General features: G+C 42.6%; 1 protein-coding gene across 1 annotated transcript in view; it reads right to left on the reverse strand.

Annotated features, from left to right (window-relative positions):
- znf462 (zinc finger protein 462) overlaps window positions 1–15,361 on the reverse strand; it is a 77,800-nt gene extending 62,439 nt beyond the window's left edge. Inside the window, exon 1 of the mRNA XM_079523596.1 lies at window positions 14,144–15,361. The gene's annotated coding sequence lies outside the window, so the exon portion shown is untranslated. The remainder of the gene's footprint in view (window positions 1–14,143) is intronic.
- Window positions 15,362–15,896: the final 535 nt, after the last annotated feature.

Below are 15,896 nucleotides of genomic sequence, written 5' to 3' on the forward strand. Positions count from 1 at the left end.
TCACAATGTGCCGCGATGTGACACCTTGTGAGCTTGTAGATATACTACTAGTATTTCTACATTGCAGTATTGATACTTTTACTTAAGTACAAAATGTGAGTACTTTTTCCACCACTGGAAACAACACTGATTTGCATGACTAGGGCCTCACTCAGACCTTTGCCGCATTGCTGCATGCTTGTTGTATGAATGCTGTGAGTGTCATGGCCGCCCCAATGCATTTCCAATGGAACATTTTGGACTACAAGCTGTTGTATGGCTTTCGGCTGTGTTTCGACTGCGCCCCTCCCCCTCATACAACACAAATGTTGTGTCAAACCATGTGACTCCCATTGGAAATGCATTGGGGCAAGCTGTGTCACACCCTTTGTATACAACAAGCATACAGCAATCTGTTGCGACCGTGTGAGTGAGGCCTAGCAATGATGATTGACACAGGTGTCGCAGCAGTTCGGGCATGTCATGTGTCCTGAATTTTGCCACTGAATGCCCGCGGATTGAACCGGACGACGCTGTGGGAAAAACAGAATAGAAAATGGACAATAATAATGTCCTCAAAGAGAGAAATGCCAAATGTGGCAGATATGTAGGCCAACCTTCCAAGTTCCAAGCATATTGGCATTGTATTAAACCTGGCCCAGACCCTATATGCCCATATTGCTTGTGAGACCATGAGATCAACCTACAGTAAGCATAAAGCAGCCAACATTTATAAAATATCTCTGGAAAAACAATCTTTTGAAAGTGACAACCTTTTAAGGGGTGAAGATTTGCAATCTAAAATGAATTTACACTGGATGCAGCAGTTCTTTCACCGCGTATAAATGTAAATTCATAACAAGTGCTACAATTACCCAGACTCCACCAGTGTCAGTCTGACACTGGCGGAAAAACGCTTGATTGGATCTAAAAAAAAAAGAAGAAAGAAATTCATTTAAAAGATAGAATACGGACGATCCACCGGTAAATCTAGCCTTAAACATCACGTACAGTAAACAACTGCGGCCACACTTTGGTGTGACATGCCGTAAAGGAGAAGTACAGTAGCAGCATACTGGGTCACGGCCACGGGACAAGGAGAGCCGTAACTCTACTCAGCGTAGCATGTGAGAGGTGCCTGCAGTCGTCAGGTCAGCTGTGTGGACTGTGGAGGTATTTTAAGCTTATTATGGCGGAAAAAGCTAAACAGCCAAATGCAATGCATGCAGTGTTAAACTGTTAATTAAGTTAATTCTGAACTGGGTAAGACTGCCTTTCATCATTATGCCCCTCACACGTGGAACTGTCTACAATCAGTTTTAAAACTGAAGAACTTGATTTCACTTGATCGATTTAAAAGTCTTGTAAGGAATACATATTGCTGTACTGAATGGGCCTTTCTGTGTGGAGTTTGCATGTTCTCCCCGTGTCCCCTAGGGTAGGTACCCTCACAATAAACTGCAGAAATCCTGGACTCTAAACTGCCTCCCCTGGCCAGCCGGGGCTGATGGATGGGGAAAGGAACTGGTTGGAATAATGTGTTCCTTCCACGTTCTACGTCCAACCAGGGAAACGCCCCTCTGTCAGATGAAAAGAAGCGGCTTGGACTCCTCAAGCATTTTCATGAGATCAGTCCGTTGCTCTCCCCAGGTTGGCAGAGGGAGTGTAGAGCACAGGATTACATTAGATAATTGACACTGTGTAAAAACATGGGTTACAAAATCATGGGATAAAAAATTAAAAGAAAGAATGGCCAGTTTAAAGATTTCAAATGTATAATAATCTTCTGAAAATAGCAGATCTACAAGCTTGTAGATCTGCCATTTTCAAATGGTCTAAATGTATAGGGCTGAAGTGGGTAATGTAGGCCTATGTTTTGTAATATTAATAAAAAGTAACTAATAACAAAAGTTTTCAAATAGTTGTAGTGGTAGTAAATAGTACAATATTTACTTCTGAGATGTAGTGGAGTAGAAGTAAAAGTATTGAAAATTGGAAATAGTCCAGTAAAGAGATATATTGTGTATATCACGGATTTTTCTATTGGCATTAAAATGATGAATTAAAAAATATGAATAGTGCAGGTAGAAGGCACAATCCACTGTAAATTAGGGTGGCCATAAGGGGGTTAAGTACAGTACTTGAGATAATGTACTTAGTTCTGGACTTAGTTCTGGAAAAGACATACAGCTCGCAAGATGTTTAAGTGAAACAGAGAATTGAATTATTGCTGTTGGCAGATAATCATACATGTATCGGAACTGCAAATTGGTACAGAGCCATCCCTAAAAAGCCTTCATAAAATTTGGGATATATTTGGCACTCACTGCATGTTAAATGATGCAGTGAGTTGGGAATTGCCATTGCACCCATTAGTTAAGCATTTAACAAATGTCTTAGACAAGTAGAATTACGATGGGCTTTGCCTTGTAGATTATTTAGGCACTCCATTCATGTGTGTGTACTGTAGGTAAGACAGTGGTTCTCAAAAGTGGGGTTTGGGGACCCCCATGGGTCCTTGAGGGCGTTTCGGGGAGTCCCCAGCTAAATTAGTTAAGCATCAAAATCAGCTAAACCAGTATAAACCGTATTTTAAACTTTTACACAACTAATCGAAAATGGCCGATCTAAAAACTCATCATAACCCGTGTGACGTGTTGTGAGCTTGTAGATTGCTAAAATATATATTTTTAAATTTATATCTCTACACGTGTCTACTTTGGATGTGTACTCAACAACGTCACTGTCCGCCCCTCTTCCATTGTGATTGGACGGCTGGATAAAAGTTGACAGGGATGAGTGTAGATCAGCATACCATATTACCATATATAGAGGCCTCAGGAGGAGAAAGAAAAAACACTATGTGGCCTCAAGGTAGAGCTAACAAGGTGAATGAATGACATCACCACCCACACATACAGCACCAAAACAGTTCCGTATGCAACAGCGATGGATCCTTGAAGGACAGGTGGGCGGAGGTAAAGGTAAGCAGCCTTGGGAATCAACGGTTCCTGAGCCATGTGGCCCTTGGGTCAGGAGGAGCCTACGCACAGAAATATGAAATCAAATATTTTCTGTGCACAGATTTGAAGAAATCTATATCTTCCTTCTTGGCCCACTGGCAGCATACACGCAGTTTGGTGCCGATTGGTCCAACGCTTTGCAAGATTAGCACGCACGCATGCGCACCAAGTAAGGGGTTTCCATATATTTACAAGCTTGTTTCACAAACAGCACAACCGTAGGGTCTCTCTTATCATATTTACCAAGGGGTCTCTGTACCACAAGACAAATTAAACATAGTACCTGAGATTATATATATATATATATATGGTGCAGGACGTTAATCAAGGCGCAACATTGTTCAACATATATGTATAATACCTCAGTGATAAAGAGCAACGTGTAGGTAGGGCCTCAAGAGAGGGGGAGAATCCTGATCTTTGGACCTCAAGCTATACTGCTGACTGAGGCCTTCAATTCAATCAAGTCCTCACTTCAAATGACACACACACACACACACACACACACACACACACACACACACACACACACACACACACACACACACACACACACACACACACACACACACACACACACACACACACACACACACACACACACACACACACACACACACACACAAATGATATACCCTTAGCGCAATTCCTGTAGCTGCTTCTATACTATGCTAATCCTGAGGGAGAGATGATAATTTGCTATTTGACGTCTGGGTCGTCCATACTGCAAGGTCAGACGGAGCCTGTGTGTGTCAGCCTCTCTCTCTCTCTCTCTCTCTCTCTCTCTCTCTCTCTCTCTCTCTCTCTCTCTCTCTCTCTCTCTCTCTCCCCCACCCTGACTCTGACAGATGGTTGCCTGACATCACCCACCAGTTCAGTCAGCCTTTATTACTTTACATCTCTGACACTGTTCTCCTCTTCATAGGGGCTTTCTTTACCAAGATATTTCCTTTCTCCATTCAAGGGTTTTTTATCTTGCTGACTTCACATATCATTCTACGACTGAACCGCAAATGAACGAACCCGCGAACATCACAATGCTACGAGTAACCTTGCTCTGAGGAGGGAGGCTGCCTTTTGTTTCTAGCAGGAAGCTCCGATCGTTCCATCTTGGAAACGGATGACTGCAACGCAGAGCACATCATCACGAGACTCCCTCTCTGGCGCAAATGGCCATCTTTGATCTGACTACTGCCTTCCGGTTGTCATGGTGAAAAACCTATAAAAGAAAAGGCTGCTAAAAAGAGACTGTTCACAAAATGTTACTGTAACTCAAGAACAGCCTTTCAAAGCGTTCACGGCCGTTCATCCATCCTGCATTTAAATCACAAGCTTCAGTAGAATAAAAGGTCTGGCGATGTGTTTTTATCCAAGTGACCTTCAAACATAGCATTGCAAACAGAACACAACGAGGCTGGTAGGATAAATCCCTGAGCTAAAGCACGCAGGTTTTGAAGGTCAGCTGAGGTATATACCCAACCACAGGCTCTCCTCATTCCAATGACTATCCAAAAATGACTCCGTTCTAACATTCCTCTGGTTTTGCACGAACCAACCACCATTTTATCTTGGATGATTTTCTTTTTGCTGGTCTAGGATTGTTGCAGACAGACAGACGTCACATTATCTGTTTGAGTGTCGATGTAAAATGTAATGCAGATCAAACTGCAAAATCTAACAGAAGTCAAGAAGAAGGTTGTCCTGGGAGGGAGCTCAAGCTTTCTGGGTGGATAAGGGGTGGAAACAGACAGACATGCATGGTTAGGATTCACTGTCAGGCTATTGCTCAACCTGTTTTAGTATAGTCACCTCACTTGGCTGCTCTCTCTTCTCTCTCCCTCTCTCTCTCTCTCTCTCTCTCTCTCAGGGCTGACAGAATTATCTTCTGCATCAGAGCAGAGGCTGGGCCAAACGTTACACACACAGACAGACAGAGGAATCCATTTTCACACAGCAGCGGGACCTACTGTGGCTAAGGAGACACAACCAGTCACACAAGAGTATCAGTGGCATGTATGACCATCCACCATTTTGTGCTCCTCAAGGTCTCAGCAAGCTGGCCAACCTGTTCCCCTCCCTGTCCCGTTTCAGCCAAGAGGAGTTGCCTCTGCTCGCTGCTGCTATCTTGTTACACAGATGGAAATGTTTAGCTTTAAGAACACAGAGACCTGGGCAAGCAACCTCCCTCTCATTGGTTCCTCTACTAGGTTTGGCTTGTCGTGGCAACCAGCAAAAGCAGAACTGTGAACTGCGTTCGGTACAAAGACAGCGACCAATACTGTGTGTGTGTGTGTGTGTGTGTGGGGGGCCTTCTCTTTTCATCGCTAGCTGCAGACGATCTTCTCAAGAGATCTCAGCATGACTCCAAATATGGCGCTATGGATCAATCCCCCCTTTGGGTTACTGTGGTTTAAAGCAGAGCTTCAAGGAGATATCTGCACAAAGGTTCTACAGACGATAACGCTGAAGCAAAAAGACTCAGCCCTGTATGACGCAATGTTTCTGTGTACACATTTTTAAACAGGTTCTTCATACATTCTAATAGCCTCAGAGGTGGAGGAAAAAATGTTCATACGTTAAAAGAAAACACAAATAAACAAAGCTCAAAATGACCCCCAGCAACGTAGTTAAGTAAATATTCCATCCCACAGAAAATGGCTAACTAATTGCAAGCCTCTGGCAACATACATTTATTATATTTTGTTTGTCCAAATCTGTATGGGAATAGGTATTTTGGTTGTCTCAATAGGTTTTCTTTCCTTAAGTTTAAAGAGAGAAATAAAAAAGGTACCTAGTTCAGCATGCAAAAATAAAACTGTTGCTATTGTATTGTACGTTTTTCCACAGCATAATTCTGTTTGTATATTCCTCGTAGTCCGAACACAAAACACAGGACCATGGACTAAACCAAGTGGGATTGAAAAGAGACACAGCTGAAGGATGTCCAAGGACAGGTCTGGAGAGAAACCAGGAAGTGTTTTTCCACAAGGACAATTGCTCCAGGAAACCAGCAGACATTCCATGCAGCCATGAAGCCCATCTCTCACAGAGCACCGTTTCCTGGAGGCAAAGCTGCTGTTGTCTCCTATGAACAGGCAACCAGGTCTATGAAAACAAGCCCAAAGGGAGCGAGTACTCACTAGGCCACATGAGCACTTAAATCTATAAGCTCACAACGTGTAGCATCGCGGCATGTTGTGAGCTTGTAGATCGGCTATTTTCAAAAGGAATCTTGAAGAACGTGTAAAAATATGAGGAATATGTGGAACACAAATGTTGGGAGTCCGTGGCACAATGGTCGGTGGACAAATACATATTCATTGATGAGGGGTCCTTAGCATGAAAATGTTTGAGAAGAACAAGCCCAAAGTCACTTATAATAAGCGGACATGGCAACACTGCCCATGAATTCTACCGTAGCCTATGTCAACCTGATGGTATACAAAATTGCTGTTGGTAGGTTTAGAGTTAGTAGGATCCTAAACTAGATTCCTTTTTTGTACAAATTTATATTATCTCCACGTGAACGTTACTGGTCTTTTGGTTAAACGAGGCCACAATAAACGAGACCACATCCAAGCAATGACGTTAATGATATTATAAGGTTGAGTTTCTCTTTACAAAATGTAACGAATGTATAATTGGTATAATATCCATTTAATGAAGTTGTGGCTACTTTTCCTGCCAGAGAAACATATTAGCGTTAATTTGTTGTCCCTCTCTCCTGTCACACAAACTCACAAAGGCTAAGAGGTATGTTTCTGTTCAGCCTCTCCCCTTCAATAAAGTAGGCCTATATCCTCGCGTGCGTGTATATAAAATATATATAAAATGGAGCTTGCCCAAAGACGAATATTTTAGATGCTCTGAATGTGTATGTTGTAACTTGTTAGCCTGGCATGGCCAGACTAATATCACTGTGTAGATATTAGTCTGGAACTTTGGAGTACAGACCAATCTCCCCAGGGATTTTTGTTCTTCCTGTGGCAGATTTGTCTGCCACAGGCTAGTAACTTGTATACTGTACAGAAGATGGTGCATTGACATGAAGATGGTGCATTGGTGACTTCCCTGCAACCCTGACATGCCAGTGAGTTCCTTCAGTTACAGACAGTGGGTGAGGTTACAAACTGGTCAGGATGATGGAGCGCCTCAAACTGACCAAGAAGTTCTTCCTTCACAGGTGTTAGCGCCGATACTAATGAAGGCTCTGTTCCATTCTGGTCAAACAGAGTCTGGGTGCTGCAATTGATGATATTCAGACCGTGGCCATCTTGCCAGCAAGGTGCTAACTAGGTGCAACTTCCCATTGACAGCCCATTCATCCAAACAGAAAAGTCCTATCTGATTGTATTAAACAATGTCAAACTCACCAACATTGCAGCTGTGCAAAAAGCTTGAACTATCCTCTTTTTATCTGCAAAGTGTTTGTTTCATAAAAATCCACTGTAGACTTGTTATGAGCTACTTCTTGTCAAGAAATTCCTTGCAGGTGATTTTTTTCCTATGTATTGGAGTTTGGAAGCACTCGTTTTTAGTAAAGCAACCTCCTGCTGCCTCCTGCATTATGTGCAAATTCAAAACAGGTGGTATGCAGGGCTGTTGAGTGATATCCAACGAGCACTCCCAAACTCTGACAATAATAACCTGCACAGAATTTCTTGACAGGAAGTAACTCATAACATGTCTACGGTGGATGTTTCTGAAACAAAACCTTTACAGATTGAAAGAGGATAATTCAAGCTTTCCGTACAGCTGTAATGTTAGTGAGTTTGACGTTGCTTAATACAATTAGATAGGACTTTTCTGTTTGGATGAATGGGCTGTCAATGAGAAGTTGCACCTAGTTAGCACCTTGCTGTCAAGATGGCCGCGGTCTGAATATCGTCAATTGTGCGTGTTGGCTCATTGGAAACACCAGTGGGTATCAAAATGTGTCCTTGAGTGGGTTCCAAATGGCCCCATGCGGGTGTGTAACTCTTGTACCTTGAAATTAAAACGTTTGAGAACCACTGCACACTAAATAGAACAGATCCTTAATTAGTATCATCGGTAACACCTGTGAAGGAAGTAGGGAAGCGGCCTGGAAGTAGGAAGTGTTATTCTGTGTGCATATAGTCCATATAGACTGTGATACACACAAGACATTTGAACAAGACTGGGATTAGTTTCCTTGATTTGTTTTGTTTTTTCCTAACACAATTTGCCATGTTGGCGGGTAGGAAGCGTGTTCTGTCACTGCACCATAGCGCCTCCTACAGACAAGTCGGGGTACCAGTTCAACTGGGAACAGAACTGGGAGGGGTGGCATGTTTTCCTCTGCACGCGCTACGACTCTTAGTGAAACTCCTCTCTGCGAGGTGTAAAGAAGCATTTGGTGAGTGGTGACTTTGTGTATTAGAGGGGGACGCGTGGTTGTAATGTCTACACTCTCCCAAGACCAGCATTAGGGGTTGGCACATGGCAGTGACAGAGGGGGACAATATAAAAACAGGATTAAACTAAAATTGACTGGGAACAAAAAAACTGATAAAAGAGTTGATCAAGTTCTACCTTTGCAGTAATGCTGTTAAAGGCATAGTATGTCACTTTGCCCTGTGTTTACATAACAAAACGATAAAAGCATGTTACCCAACCATCATTTCCCTCTAGTCTATACCGGCAGTTATTAGCCAGTAGAGTACTGTGGTGGTATTTACCTGCAGAGACACACTGCCCTAGGACTAGGTTATCAGTTATCACTGTATTTTGGTTTGTTTTCGTAGACGCCAGGGACATTTTTGGTGAAACCAAAACAAACCATGAAAACACCTACAGCAAACTTGTTTCTGCATGTAAACACCAACACACTGCTCCACTGGCTGATAACTGCTGGTACAGAGGGAAATGTTAAAAAGGTGTTTTGTCATGTAAACACAGGGGAAAGGTTACATATTATGAATTTAAAGACTGATCTGGCAGTGATCTTTTGAAACGAGTGCTTAGCCTGGAAGAGAAGAAAAGCGAGGTTCCTTCCTCTCTAGGTGCACCGAGCCAACCTCTCGAGGTAAGTCGACAAGAGTTTGAGAAGGAAAGATGAGAGACCCATCAATATTAACTCACCACGAGACCTCCTTTCCAAGCCCTTAAATATTTAATCGTCCTCGGACAGCTCTGTTGCTTCGTATAGGCCCGAGTCAGTGGATCCCTCCCGTCTACAAGACCACTCCTGTTCCTGCTCAATGAAGGCCTTGTCCAGTGCCACCACCACGCTGCCCAAGGAACGGCCAGGCTCTAAAGAATTCAGGATTTTTCCACCCCAGGCAGTGTGTGTGTGAGGCTGACAGAGGTGCTTTACTGTATCTTGTAAGGAGCAGGGGAAGGAGCCTTAAAGGTATATTCAGTGATTTGACTTAATTCAAATATCACTTATTTTTTCTTTTTTTCTGGATAATCCTCCCTACTATAGAGTGTGCTGACCATATAAGGAAATCCTCCCTGTCCCCAGTGAGCCCCTGGGTCAAAAAACCCTAGTTTCAGTTTTGGTGGCGGGTGGCAAAACCTTCATCCAATCAGGATGAGAGGGGCCTTCCTCCAATCATGATCGAGTGGGGGTGGGCCTTGGTGCACATGCTGTTGGCCTGTTGCACTTCCCCCCACTGTAGAGCGTGCATGTGCACATTTTGTTACCGGGGCGGACTGGGTGGTTTTCCAAATCACCCAAATCACTGAATGCTCCTTTAACTTAACCTGTGGAACGGGTTTTTTCGATTACTTGATTTGTCCTATGAAGACCTGGACGGCCTGGACGGCTGTCCATGCTGAGTTTTTCAATATAGGCTAAATAACGTACCATTCTTTCTGATGGAGTATATTGAAGTCATATGAAATATGTTACTTTCAATATTGACAGCGAGATATAACTTTTTGTACTGGCAATTTAAGAGTAGATGTTGCAACAGTCAACAATACAACCCGAGACTGGAAGACAAGACACCTTGAGAGCCAATGCCTTGTTCTATTGAAACAAACTCCTAATAACAATGGCATACTGTCAGTGCCAACCTACTAGTGCTATTACTTAGTTACTACTACTTAGTTATGGAGAAATACCAAGATTCAAAGTGATACTACAATGTTTGCATAGCTTCATATAACACTTATTTTAACAATAAAAGCAAAAAGCAACAGCAATGGCACAAGGGAGGTCACTGAAAATCACAGCGGTAGATAGAAGTGGTTATATTATGGTGACGAGAGACTTTCTGAAATGGGGCCAGCATGTTTCTATACATGCACAAACTGCATCTGATGAGCCATGCATCATGGCAAGAATGCACTCGCTGGAGCATTTCAATTGGCTTTTGTGTGTCTCTCCAGCCTCCTCCACTGCCCCAGGTAGAGAGCAGAGTAATGCCGGATGTATACACGGTTGTATGGCGGTGTTGCGCGCCGGAAATAGCAGATCTACAAGCTCACAACGCGTTGCAAAAGCGACACGTTGTGAGCTTGTAGATCTGCTTGTCCGCATGCAACGAAGGATGAATCAGGCTTGGTGCATCACCAGTGAGCAGCACGCAAGTGTGAGTGTGTGTGTGTGTGTGTGTGTGTGTGTGTGTGTGTGTGTGTGTGTGTGTGTGCACGCACGCATGTGTATGTGTGTGATACATAGAGAGAGACACACACAAGGAGACCAGAGTGTCAGAGTGAGTAATGAGCTATACAACCACTTCCTTCCACCCAGCATTCAAACCAAAGTTTTGTCTTTTTTAATCCCCCTCTTTCAAAATGGTTACTTTTTAGGGTAATCCTTAGATACCAAACAACAAATAGCTCTTTGATCTTTGTTTTTGTTCTAAAGTATCTTGTCTAGCATAGCACGGGCCACGGCACCATCTCCTTCAAAATGAATACAGCAACACCTAGTATCAACTAATATTCTGGGCTATAAGTCAAGTCACCTACAGTATGACTTGGTTTAAAGTTGGCTAGACTATAGATTAGTCCAATATTTGGCCTAAAGGTTTGTCCTAATCCTGCACAATTGGTTACTGACACATCCAGTCTTAAACGGTAGGCTATGTTTACTTACTGTAAATATGTTTTCAATGTAATGGGTCCCGGGACCCAGGGGTGGTCTTCTAGATGGGTCCCAGGGATATTTTATGAGTCCTACTTCAACAACGTTAGAGTACAGTACTGAGTACAGTATTGCAACCCAGGTCCCCCGGAGGGTGACATGATTGGGTCCTTTCTCAATTTAGTGAGTCTAAGGATGCAGGATGCAAGCTATTTGCATCACTGGTACAGACAACAATATAGTCAAATAATTACACTACTTTACGCAGCCCAATTATACAAACCTGATAAGAGCATGTTGTTCACTTGACTGACTGACTCCTTCAGAATGCTATTGTAAATGTAATCAAAACTTGAATACCCAAAGATGTACAGTAGGGGTTAAAAAAAACCCTACATACTTTAACTGCTAACCTGAGCTGAAAAACGAAACTGGTCTGTGTCACTTCAGAAGTTGACATTCACTGGAGAACATGTGAGAGCTATGAAAGCAAACTGCATAAGTGAGAAAACAGCACGTCTACTAATATTTTTTATAATCCAAGATTTACCGGTTCCTTCAACAACAACAAAAAAAACATCAGACAAAAGTCCAACATTTAAAACATTCAGCCCATCTGCTGAGCATACTTCACTGGAGGAAACCAACGTGTCTAGCCTGAAACCAATCTGTCAGCCATAGCAGAATCATACCCAGTCTCCCCTATCAGCTTCTCCTTGAGAACCTGTTTGCCCTGTGACTGCCACACCACCAGGGAGAAGGGAGAGCGCCACCATTTTGATTGCTCTTCTCAGCCCCGTTGTCGCAGCACCGTGTGTCAAGCTCACTCTCCTTGTCAGCAAGATTTCACAGTGGCCAGGGGAACTGCAGAGCATAGCACAGCCATGCACACAGCAACTCTCTCTCTCTCTCACACACACACACACACACACACACACACACACACACACACACACACACACACATGCACATGCATGCACACAAGAGCACACAACACATGCACAGATGAAAACACACCTCCTTCACTCCAGACAAATGGGTCTGGTCTACAGAGAGAGAGAGAGAGCTCTCTGGAATATAATTCCTACAGAAGTCACTGATGGTTGTACCACTGTCTGGCATACATCATTAACTAAAGTGCATTACAACTTGTGTCCTGCTGAGAGATAAACCCACTAAAATCCTGTAATAAATGTCTAAATACAACATTACAGCATTGCAACAAGCAATATCCTTGTATTGTAATAACAGGTGTGTAGCCAGCCCAATATAAATGCATGATAATAAAAGTTGAGTTTAAAACACAAAACACACACACACACACACACTTTATGCCATAAAAACGAAAATATATATAAAATAGTTCCATTTGGACTTTAAATCCCTCCATCAATGTTCCTACAGTGTTTGATTTCTCATCTGACCAGAACTGATCCTGCAACAAGCTGGAGAGAATATTCTTGAGAATCTTCTTGAGAACTTCCACACCTAAAGTATCTACCAGTGCAATCACTCTCTCTACCAGAATGTGTGTGTGTGTGTGTGTGTGTGTGTGTGTGTGTGTGTGTGTGTGTGTGTGTGTGTGTGTGTGTGTGTGTGTATCACTTTGTAGAACATTAACTACCTGCAGGCTAAAACACTGCATTATTCAGCATTAAAATTCCCATCTCACTCATGTGTCCCTCTGCAACCACCACAGTCGCAAGGAACGTCAAATAGTATTAAGGAAGCCATGAAATAATCCACAATATTACATGACATACTGTAGGTAAGTGGGTATGTGTTAGGGCACAAATGACTGAAATACGTTTTTGGACAAAAAACTACTTTAACCTTGACTTTTATTCCACAATTCCATCATTTAAGAATCTAACGCCACTTTTCAGAGTTCTTCTGCATCCATGAGCAGTCAAACTTTCAAACTAAAAGCAAAAACAAAAAAATCTAACGATTGTGGCTATTTTCAGGACCAAGAGAGTCAACCTTTGTTCTGGCGTGAGGGATCATTCCTGCCTGTCTGACTCCAGGGCTCTCCTTGGAGACTCATCTGCCTTCCACCATTTTATGGTGAAGCCCTACTATGACACTGCCTAGTGCCTACCTGACTTCAGTTCAGACCACTGACAGACAGTGTAATAATACGCATCCAAAACACTCGACACGAGCATGCTAAAATAACCCACCAAAAAGTCACCCTGGGCTAAAAAAGAAATAGAAATCTGCCCGTCGCTATTAAGGCAGCCCTTATCTAAGATAGTTCCAAATGTGGTGGAGATCGCCGTCTCAAATTGGGGGTGGGGGGGTGGGGGGGTGTTAATTGAAGGAAAGCCGTCCGGTGGAGAGAGCAGCACACACGCACACAGTCTCCAATGGACAAGGCTCTTTCATGGTGTGCGTGTGCTCTACTAGTCTGGACGTGGACCAGCGGCTATGCCAGCCAGACTGGGTCGCTAATGGAGGCTCGGCTCCTACAGCAGGAGAGGCTGGTTGGGAGAGGATAGCAGAGCAGAGTCGGTGCAATGGCTTCTCCTCTCCATGAAGCTAAAGCAAGCACACACACAACAACACGGCGCACACACACCGCCAGTGTGGGACAACAACGGACTCTAATTCCTCCCCAGAGCAGACATCTAGTCAGAATAAAGAGGAAAAACAAAACACTGAAACCAACGCGCTATCTATGGCAACAACGTCCGTTTCGCGGTGTCCATTTCCTCATGTCACTGACAACACGCCGAGAGAAGGCGACATTGTAGCGAAGCTATAGGTTGAATATGTATTGAGAAGCTATGAAGAACCCACTTGACTTTGCCTACCATGGGTGCCAGCCAGGGCTGAGCGCTCACCCCGTGTTTGTATTGTCGCCCCGGCTGCTTCTTTCTCTCCGAAGTCGGGCTGGTCCTGAAACTAAACCGAAAAGAGGGGGGATAAGCTCTTCTTTCCAGGTCATTCACGAGGCGCTCTCCAAATTATATCCCATGATCTACCATAACGACGTTCTCGCACAGACCGCGATCAAGCCCCCATCCAAAGCCTGAAATCTCGTGGCCGAAACTGGGAAATATGGTGTTAAAAAACTCACTGGTGCGACGTTCTCCCGAAGCGATCTTCCCAAAAGTTGTCCCCGTGTGTCCTGTCCTCGTATTTCATGCGTGTGTGCCCGGTCCGGTCTAATGGATGATCGCCATCTTTCCTCCTCCTGCTTCTCCTTTGCTGCAGCTGCAGATGACCTGAGATCTGCCGTCTGTCTCTGAATAATGAGCAACCACACAGACAAGGAAGACAATCTGCAACGCAGGCTACACACAAAGAAGTTTGGGAGACTACCAAGCACCAGAGGGTGCACAAGAGTTTACGACGAGACGAGGAGGGAGCATGATCGGCGGGGTGGACATCATCAACGACTCTGTCTGAGGAGGACAAGCTCATCATCATCCTTCTCATCAACACACACCGAAGTCAAATTGATAAAGCAGACCTTTTTTTTTTTTTTTTGATCAGCGGCTTCATCAATCCACCAGCGGACACATATGGAATGAAAATGTTATATCTATATAGGTTTCCATATGTCTGCTGCTGCCTGCTACGTCATGGGGTTATCCACAGTTCACAGTTCACATACTGATGATGATGATGCTGCTATACACAGATCATAATAAATGGAGATAGATAGATAGATAGATAGATAGATAGATAGATAGATAGATAGATAGATAGATAGATAGATAGATAGATAGATAGATATTCACACAACAAATTATTATAAAATAGTTATTACACATTTGCAACTACACATTAATCTAGACAGCCAGGTCTATGTAACTGCATTAAATACTGTATAGTCTAGATATTGTGCTACATATCAAGATGTGAAAATAAAATTATTATACAATTATAAAATATTTTTTTGTATTACTTGCTTATTAAGGGTTAGTAAATAATGTCTGAGAAAAGTTTATGTGTGCACATTTCTGATTATATGATGAATTTATAATTGTGTTTCTGTAAAAGTTTCATATTAAAAACCGTGTGATGCTGAGGCAGTGGCTAAAATATAAGAGACTGAATCATGTGAATATAATTTTATATACGGTATATTTATTATCTATTTCTCTCATATACTATAATACTACTAGTAATCAGTGGTCATCAACATGTCTGTGTTTTTCTATCCTAAGCTACTGAATGTCAAGTCTCCGGATTTTCTTCAGAATATGCATGACACTGATTTACTACGACACTATGGCCTATGGGAGTCCAACTATAGTACTAGTGGTTTGTAAATGATTTATTTGCAAAGACCCCCTTAACTCTGCAAATGTACAAATTTAACCAAATGTATTATTAATTATTATTATTATTATATTGTTGTGTTAGCGAAGTCTCTGTGGAACATATCCCAGCAACATTCCACTGATTGCACCTGTATTGTATATGAGTAAGTGATAAAGTAACTCAATCCCAGTACTTATATCATATCAAATCAAAGTATACAGAATTTTCCTGGTCTTGATTCTTTCTTCTTGAGTATCTTGATGTAAACTTCAATGCAGTATTGTGTGGTGCAGTGGTTGAAAAAGTATACTCAAATTTGTTAGGTCTACTTAAAGTATCAATACTGCAATGTAGGCTATTCTGTTAAGTAAAAGTCCGATATTCAAAATTTACTTGAGTAAAATTACAAAAGTATTGGTATAAAAATGTACAAGTATATGAAAGTATAAGTACTCATTATGCAAATGTATAAAAACTAGAAGCTCGACGGCATTTAGCAGACGCTCTTAATCCAGAGCGATTTACAGTAAGCAAGGTCTACAAGGTCACACACATTGTGA

This window comes from Electrona antarctica (genome assembly GCF_951216825.1).
Source record: "Electrona antarctica genome assembly, chromosome: 16".
NCBI lineage: Eukaryota > Metazoa > Chordata > Actinopteri > Myctophiformes > Myctophidae > Electrona > Electrona antarctica.